The following is a 7,795-nucleotide window of genomic DNA, read 5'->3' as shown; positions in this document are numbered from 1 at the left end:
TCTTCTCTTCTCTTCTCTTCTCTTCTCTTCTCTTCTCTTCTCTTCTCTTCTCTTCTCTTCTCTTCTCTTCTCTTCTCTTCTCTTCCCAAACCTTCCCTCCCTCTCCCCTCCCCTCCTCTCCCTCTCCCTCTCCTCATGGAAAAAAACCCACTCTATTATGTGATATTACTGAGCTAATCTAAGGAAATTTAGGCAGGCAGATGATTCAGAAATATTTCGCTGTCCTTCAGCAGCAGAAACAATCAGTGGGAATCTTGTCTGCCATGGACAGGGCTGGATATTTTCACTGGTGAGGCACAAGACAGTTTTAAGAAGGCAAAGCCCTTGTGAAAGAGTGGAAATGCCAGAGTTCAGGTTATGAAGTTCAACCAGGTCATGGAATGACTGTGGACAGGTGTGTTTTACAGCCCTACCTGTGCCCTGCCTTGTTCCCTCTCTCTCCATCCCCCATGAAGGCTTAGCTGAGATACAGGTTGGTTTTTATGAGGAATTCACCGTGTCCATTTGCAAGCCAAGGTGCACTGGTATCTTCAGCCCTGGAGAAGTGATGAGGACCACACACACTTGAGAGCCTGGAGCACCCAGGCTGTTCCAGAATCATCTTGGGAACCCGTGGGCTGGGTGTGGAGGCAGAACAGATGGTTGTCAGTGCTGTGTTTAGAAACATGAGACAAGGAGGTGCACCAGGAGCCAACAACTCAAGGTCGTGCACCCAGTGGAGATTCAACCCCTGTGTCCTGCATGACATCCCCTAAAACCCTTTCCTTCTGACAGCCCCTGGTTGGAGAGCAGCATGAGCAGCACCCAAGCTGGGCTGGACATGGGAATTTGGAAGTGTTAGCCCGTGGTGAACACAGTGGACAGGTGGAGCAGTCACACAGAGTTATCATCTGTGGGGAAAAAATCTCTGCCCAAAGGGATTGGGATGAGTCAGGCTAAGGCTGCTGTAATTGAATCAAAATACTTGTGCTTTCCTGCAGTTCAGCTAATCCACATTAGCAGTTCACTCGGATTTCCTTCCCTCTGACAACAAGAGCACAGAATGAAGGGATTTTAGGGCAAAAATGCACCAGGTACATTTTTAACAAAGATGATTTAAGTGAAATGTGCTGGCCACCTTTCCCCTCTCCTCCACTCAGACTGACCTTCACCCAATCTGGCTTCAGAGAAGAATTTATCTGGGGAGTGAATATGCAGCAGGTTGCCCTTCCCTGGACAGATCCCTGTCTCCAAGCACACAGCAGGCTGAGGTCAGCACAGGGAGCTGAATTTTCATCAGGAACAGACCCTTTTGTTGTGGTTTGCAGACCCTTTTGTTCTGGACACTGAGATCAGGAAGGAGATCAGGTTGCCTGCTCTTACCTTTATCAGGTCTTTCTTCCAGCAGGTGACATCATCTTATTGATAAAGGTCAGCTCCTTTCTGAGTCATTGAATATTAGAGATGGCTGGAGGCAGGGGCAGGGAGTGATTTGATGTGACAGGGCACGAGGGAGCACACCAGCAGGGCAGCAGGACACAGGCTGCAGGAAGGGGCCGTGCCATGATCCATTGTGACAAGGGGAGAGCTGTGGATGGATGGTCCAGCGGCCTGAAGTGACCCAGCAAGGGCAGGATGGAGAGAGGCAAAAACCCCCCTGGTGTGTGTGCAAATGGGACAAATCCAGAGTGACCTTCCCTAGCTGAGGATGGGGGCAGATTTATTGTATGAGATCTTCTGACATCATGAACCAGGTCCTTTCCTTAGAGCTCATCTCATTCCACCCCCTGCCATGGCAGGGACACCTCCCACTGTCCCAGGGTGCTCTAAGCCCTGTCCAACCTGGCCTTGGACACTGCCAGGGATCCAGGGGCAGCCACAGCTGCTCTGGGCACCCTGTGCCAGGGCCTCCCCACCCTCACAAGAGAGCATTTCCTCCTGACATCTCATCTAAACCTACTTTATTTCAGTATAAAGCCATTAATTCTTTGTTTTAAGATACAGAGCACAGCAGTCCAGGCTGGACCCAGGATGTGGATCCAGCAGAGCAGGGGAGAGGCAGCAGCAGGGATTCTGCTCTGTGGAAAAGAGAAGCAGGAGCAGGAGCCTATGATATCCATCACTTGCCATGTGCTGCTTGACTAACCTGAACATGCGTTTAAAGACACCAGGTTTGCTCCCAGGAGATTTCTCCTTCCTCCAAAGGGCTGTTTCTCATGCATTCAGCATCCAAGCACTTTGAGAAAAGGGCTCTCTGTTCCTGCAGGCTCAGGAAGGCAGGGACAGCTGGTAGCCGTTTCCTTCCAGCCCTCTTCCTTTCCCATCCTGTGAAATTTCATGCCAGCTGTGGTCACCTGTTTGATTTGTCTTTGAGTGCCTGCCTTCCTCCACAAATTAATTTTGATTATTGTCTTGCCCGGCAGGGAGGGAGATCTTAGTGGTGTGAGCCAGCAGCACTCACTCTCTTTATACCTTTCTTTTTTCCCCCTGCACTGAGGCTAATTTTGTGGTTCTCTGCCTTGCCCAAAAACAACACTCAGACCCAATTCTGAAGTGTCATCTCCATTACATCACAGCTGCCTGCTGCGGGGCTTATGGCTCGCAATCCACTCAGTTACTTGTGATTAAAACTGATTGCAAACCCCATCCTGGCTGCTCAGCCTGGGAATTGGGAACGTCTTCATCATTTCTGACAGCAGATCTTGAGGCCTTAGATGAGCCTGGCAGGACAAGATCTTCACAGGCTGGTGGGAGTGGGAGAAGAATATGGATCTGTGAGAAAGAGATGGTGTTTTAGGAAGAAAAAATACAGAAGGGCTCAGGTTAGAACCCTCCAAGCTGAAATTTGGGAAAAGAGGGGGTGAAAATAAAGCTCAGCTCTTTGGACTGCCAGGACCATCCCTAGGAATAGGTGATGGAGGAAATGGGGTAGCAGAGAAAAGAAGACCCCCTGCCCAAGCCTTCACTCAGTTTGGGGCATCAGCAACTCGTGGAATCAGTGTGGATGTTCCTGGAAAAACAAAAAAGAGCTGTTGTACTTCTTCCCAACAGCAGCAGAAGCAGCACATCACAGTCTCAGGATTCTCCTGCACTTCTGCATCTGCTGCTGCTCCATCCTGTTCCCTTTGCATAGCTGCAGCCAGTCAGCCCCTGCTGGATCAGAGCAGGGCTGCAAAATTAAATTGTGCAGAGTGATGGAGCCTTAAATGTGCTCAGAGGGTTTGGATCTTGCTCCAGACTGAGCTGCACCACCTTCCTGCTGGCCTGAATTTTGGCTTGATTTCAGAGATTTACATACTTAGCTTTAACTATGGACTTTACATTTATTATATAATAAATGTAATATTTAAAATGAATTAATAAAATATTATAAAATATCATAAATATTACATATCTTTATATCACAACCCACTTGTTTTTCCCCACCTGGAACTATGGACTTTACATTTATTATATAATAAATGTAATGTTTTGAATTAATACATAAAATCTTGTGAAATATCATAAATATTACATATCTTTATATCACAACCCACTTGTTTTTCCCCACCTGCTCTTGTTGGGGATCAAGTGCTTTGTGTTGAACTACAGCCTGATTTCCAGAGTTTGTTCAGAGGCGACAGAAAATCCACCAGATTCCTCTGGACCTTTTCCCAGCATGCTAAATCCTCTCCCTGATTCACCTCAGTCTTTACCTCCTCCAGCCTGATTTGAGCAATGTTTTCTCTCATTTCCTCTGAAACTCCCCTGCAGAATCAGCCAAACATCCCCATAAGGAGGTGCCTCTCCAGTGTCACCCCCAGGAACTGAACGGGGTAAATTTGACACATCTCCTGCTCAGAGTTTGTCCTTCTGAGTCACTTTTGCTGCTCTCTCCTGATGTCTCTCCAAGCACTGGGAGCTCCCTTGCAGGCAGAGACATCAGAGCAGGGTGCCCCCCTTCTGCCATGCCCAGATGAGAAATGACTCTCCTGATCTCACTCACCCTGCATCCAGGGGCTGAGTCAGCCCTGCTCAGGGATTGCAGGCATTGCTCTGAGACTTTTTTCTCAAACCATGGCATTGGAGTTGCTGCCTTCCAGCACAGAATCTCCCCTTCCTGCCCATGCTCCAAGGGACTTTTTTAATTTTTTTTTAATTAAAGCAAACCTTTGCAGAATCTGTGCCCTGGGACCATCTAACTGAAGGCATGGAGCTGATGTGCCCGTGCCAGCAGCCCAGTCACAAAGATTGTCACCGAGTCACCCAAAAGAGTCTCATTTTCTGCATCAGCAGGAGCTCTCAAGATGTCCCTGGATCCCTGCAATGTCCAAGGCCAGGCTGGATGGGGCTTGGAGCAGCCTGGGACACTGGGAGGTGTTCCTGCCACGGCATGGGGGGCACTGGAGGGGCTTTTAGGTCCCTTCCCACCCAAACCGTCCTGGAATTCTGTGCTGGTTAGGAACGGGAGCTGAGCTGATCCAGCTGACCCTCCCCTAGAGCTCATTTTCCATGCCACATCAGTATTTGGCTAATTTGCATACCCAGGGTGCACCGCGGGCCTGAGTCGCCTGGCTCTGCTCAAAATTCCTGTGTTTGTCCTGGGGACACTTGGGTGGGGACACTGGACAGGCTGTGACTCTGCTGGGGGACCCGTCTGGGGACAGCCCAGGGTCACACTGGGAGGTGGAACAGCTCAGCCTGTCCTGCAGGGGAACAGCCGTGCGGGGCAGGGTCTGGGGAGGGGCTGCAGGGCATGCTCTGGTTTCTCTTCAGATCGCATAAATCTTTCGCCTTTTACTAAAGATTTCCGTGGAGAGAAACAGTCACGAGTGACTCGGAATTTTTGGAGGCTCTGCTGTGGCAGAGCTGTTCCTATAGTGGTCAAAAGTTAGAGCCAATTTTGGGGAGTGTTGTGGGGAGAGGCTTAGTGTGGATTGGGTAAGAACCCAGCCTGTCTGATCTGAGGGAGTGAGGTATTTGGGTTTAGGAATTGCATCCTCCACCCTGCACCCTTTGCAGTGGCTCCAGGGATGCTCCAAGGGCTGGAGCCCCTCTGCTCTGGAGCTGGGGGTGCTCACCTGGAGAGGAGGAGGCTCCAGGGAGAGCTCAGAGCCCCTGGCAGGGCCTGAAGGGGCTGATGGAAAAGGAGGTGTGAGACTTTTTACCCCAGCAGATACTGAGAGCATGAGGGGAAATGGTTTTAAACTAGATCTGGGAGATTTAGGTGGGATATTGGGTAGGAATTCTTCCCTGTGAGGGTGGGGAGGCCCTGGCACAGGGTGCCCAGAGCAGCTGTGGCTGTCCCTGGATCCCAGGAATGTCCAAGGCCAGGCTGGACGGGGCTTGGAGCGACCTGGGACAGTGGGAGGTGTCCCTGCCACAGCAGGGGTGGCACTGGAGGGGCTTCTAGGTCCCTTCCCACCCAAACCGTCCTGGAATTCTGTGCTGGTTTGGACCGGGAGCTGAGCTGAGCCAGCTGACCCTCCCCTAGAGCTCATTTTCTATGCCTCATTAGTAGTCGGCTCATTTGCATACCCAGGGTGCACTGGGTACCAGTAGCCCTGCTCTGCTCAAAATTCCCACTTCTGCCGTTGGAACACTTGGGTGGGGACACTGGACAGGCTGTGACTCTGCTGGGGGACCCGTCTGGGGACAGCCCAGGGTCACACTGGGAGGTGGAACAGCTCAGTCTGTCCTGCAGGGGAACAGCCGTGCGGGGCAGGGTCTGGGGAGGGGCTGCAGGGCATGCTCTGGTTTCTCTTCAGATCGCATAAATCTTTCGCCTTTTACTAAAGATTTCCGTGGAGAGAAACAGTCACGAGTGATTCGGAATTTTTGGAGGCTCTGCTGTGGCAGAGCTGCTCCTTTAGTGGTCAAAAATTAGAGCAAATTTTGGGGAGTGTTGTGGGGAGAGGCTTAGTATGGATTGGGTAAGACCCCAGCCTGTCTGATCTGAGGGAGTGAGGTATTTGGGTTCAGGAATTGCATCCTCCACCCTGCACCCTTTGCAGTGGCTCCAGGGATGCTCCAAGGGCTGGAGCCCCTCTGCTCTGGAGCTGGGGGTGCTCACCTGGAGAGGAGGAGGCTCCAGGGAGAGCTCAGAGCCCCTGGCAGGGCCTGAAGGGGCTGATGGAAAAGGAGGTGTGAGACTTTTTACCCCAGCAGATACTGAGAGCATGAGGGGAAATGGTTTTAAACTAGAACTGGGAGATTTAGGTAGAATATTGGGTAGGAATTCTTCCCTGTGAGGGTGGGGAGGCCCTGGCACAGGGTGCCCAGAGCAGCTGTGGCTGCCCCTCGATTTCTGGCAGTGCCCAAGGCCAGGCTGGACGGGGCTTGGAGTGACCTGGAATAGTGGAAAATGTCCCTGCCATGGCAGGGGGTGGAACTGGATGATTTTTAAAGTCCTTTCCAACCCAAACCATTCTTAGGCTCTGTTCTTACCTCTGAGGCAGCCTCTGGTGCCAAGGGGAAGAAATAGCTCCTCCTAAAGGGATGTACATCCAAAATATTGGGTAAGATTTGCCAAGTTAAGGTTGTGTGTTTACCAAAGTGGCACCTCTATCTTGAATTCAATTTGCCCACTCTTTGGGACCATTTTCACCATAATTCATTTTTAAGGTTAGAAAAGGAAGACTTTAGACCATCCACACCCCTCTCCTTCAATAAATGAGTTTCCTGCCTTTATTTTTTGCATGCCTTCATTTCCTGCCTTCATTTCCCCTGCTTTTAAAAGAGCAAAATTTTCTGTTTGCACAAGTGAAACCCAGGGTGACAAATTTTCCCTCCCAGAAAACCCCTCCACCTCTGGGCGAAGTGTGGCATCTCTCTGAGAGCACAGGGAAACCTTTTTATGTGTTCACAACAGCCCAGAGTCAGGTCCTGCTGCATTAATTGGGACACCAAGCAGAGCACTGCATTTATTTGGAATAATAAAGGGAAATGTCCCAGGTGGGAAGTGTCCAGGGCATGCTACAGACCCTGAATGAGATGCCTGGCTTGCAAGGTCTTGGCTTGAAGTGTTTGGCATCATTGTTGGCATCTTGGCAGTGCTGTAAACACCAAATCATCCCATCTTTTCCTTTGGCTCCTGCCCTGGAAGCCCCTCTTGTCATCATCTCTTGGTCATTCTCCACAGACACGATTTGGATGCATTTGTGGCAGTGATTGTGGTGACCTTGCTGTTCTGGAGGCTGTAAAATCACCTTGAAGACCTGCATGGACATCCCTGGTGAGTGGGAAAGGCTGGAGGAAAAGATGCTTGGGTTTACAGGCTGTTAAAAATGAAAATAAACTGTGTGGCATTGGATCTGTGGGAGGTGGATGATTGTTCTCTGCAAAGGCGGAGTTTGGAGGGAGAGAACATTCCCACATCTGCTGTGGGACCTGCAAACAGTCCCTCTATGGCACAGAGTCAGAGCCACTCATCCCTCACATGAGTGGGATGAGGTGGAACAAAAAACAGGGGGAATTTGCATCACCAGGCTCACATTTTCCCTACAGCTTTTTATGGTTTAGGCTTCCAAACCCAGCCTGGCTACCCAAAGCAGACTCCTGCTTTTAAACAACACTAAAAATGAGGAGCAGAGATTCCCCCACAGGATGCCTGGGATGCTCAGTGTCAGTGCCCAGCCAAAATTAACATGCAACCTGCAACCAAGAGCCTGCCAGTGACAAGCAGCAGCTTTGAAGGTCACCTCGCCTTCAAGTAAATAAATAAATAGTAAATAAGAAATCAGGCAGCAATGAATAAACCAGAGACATTCCACTGGCTTGGACTTGATTTTGTGGGTTTTTTTTGTTGTTGTTGTTGTTTTAATTATTTATTTATTTA

At 50.1% G+C, this 7,795-nt stretch overlaps 2 non-coding genes across 2 annotated transcripts; both read left to right on the top strand.

Annotated features, from left to right (window-relative positions):
- Positions 1–4,714: 4,714 nt before the first annotated feature.
- Positions 4,715–4,829, top strand: LOC132328266 (U5 spliceosomal RNA). The gene has a single exon (XR_009486729.1). It is a non-coding gene; the product is annotated as a U5 spliceosomal RNA (small nuclear RNA).
- Positions 4,830–5,706: 877 nt separating this feature from the next.
- On the top strand, positions 5,707–5,821 carry LOC132328265 (U5 spliceosomal RNA). Its single transcript, XR_009486728.1, has one exon. It is a non-coding gene; the product is annotated as a U5 spliceosomal RNA (small nuclear RNA).
- Positions 5,822–7,795: the final 1,974 nt, after the last annotated feature.

Source organism: Haemorhous mexicanus, chromosome 5, assembly GCF_027477595.1.
Source record: "Haemorhous mexicanus isolate bHaeMex1 chromosome 5, bHaeMex1.pri, whole genome shotgun sequence".
Taxonomy (NCBI): domain Eukaryota; kingdom Metazoa; phylum Chordata; class Aves; order Passeriformes; family Fringillidae; genus Haemorhous; species Haemorhous mexicanus.
The sequence above is the reverse complement of the archived record's forward strand: the minus strand, read 5'-3'. Positions and strand labels throughout refer to the sequence as shown.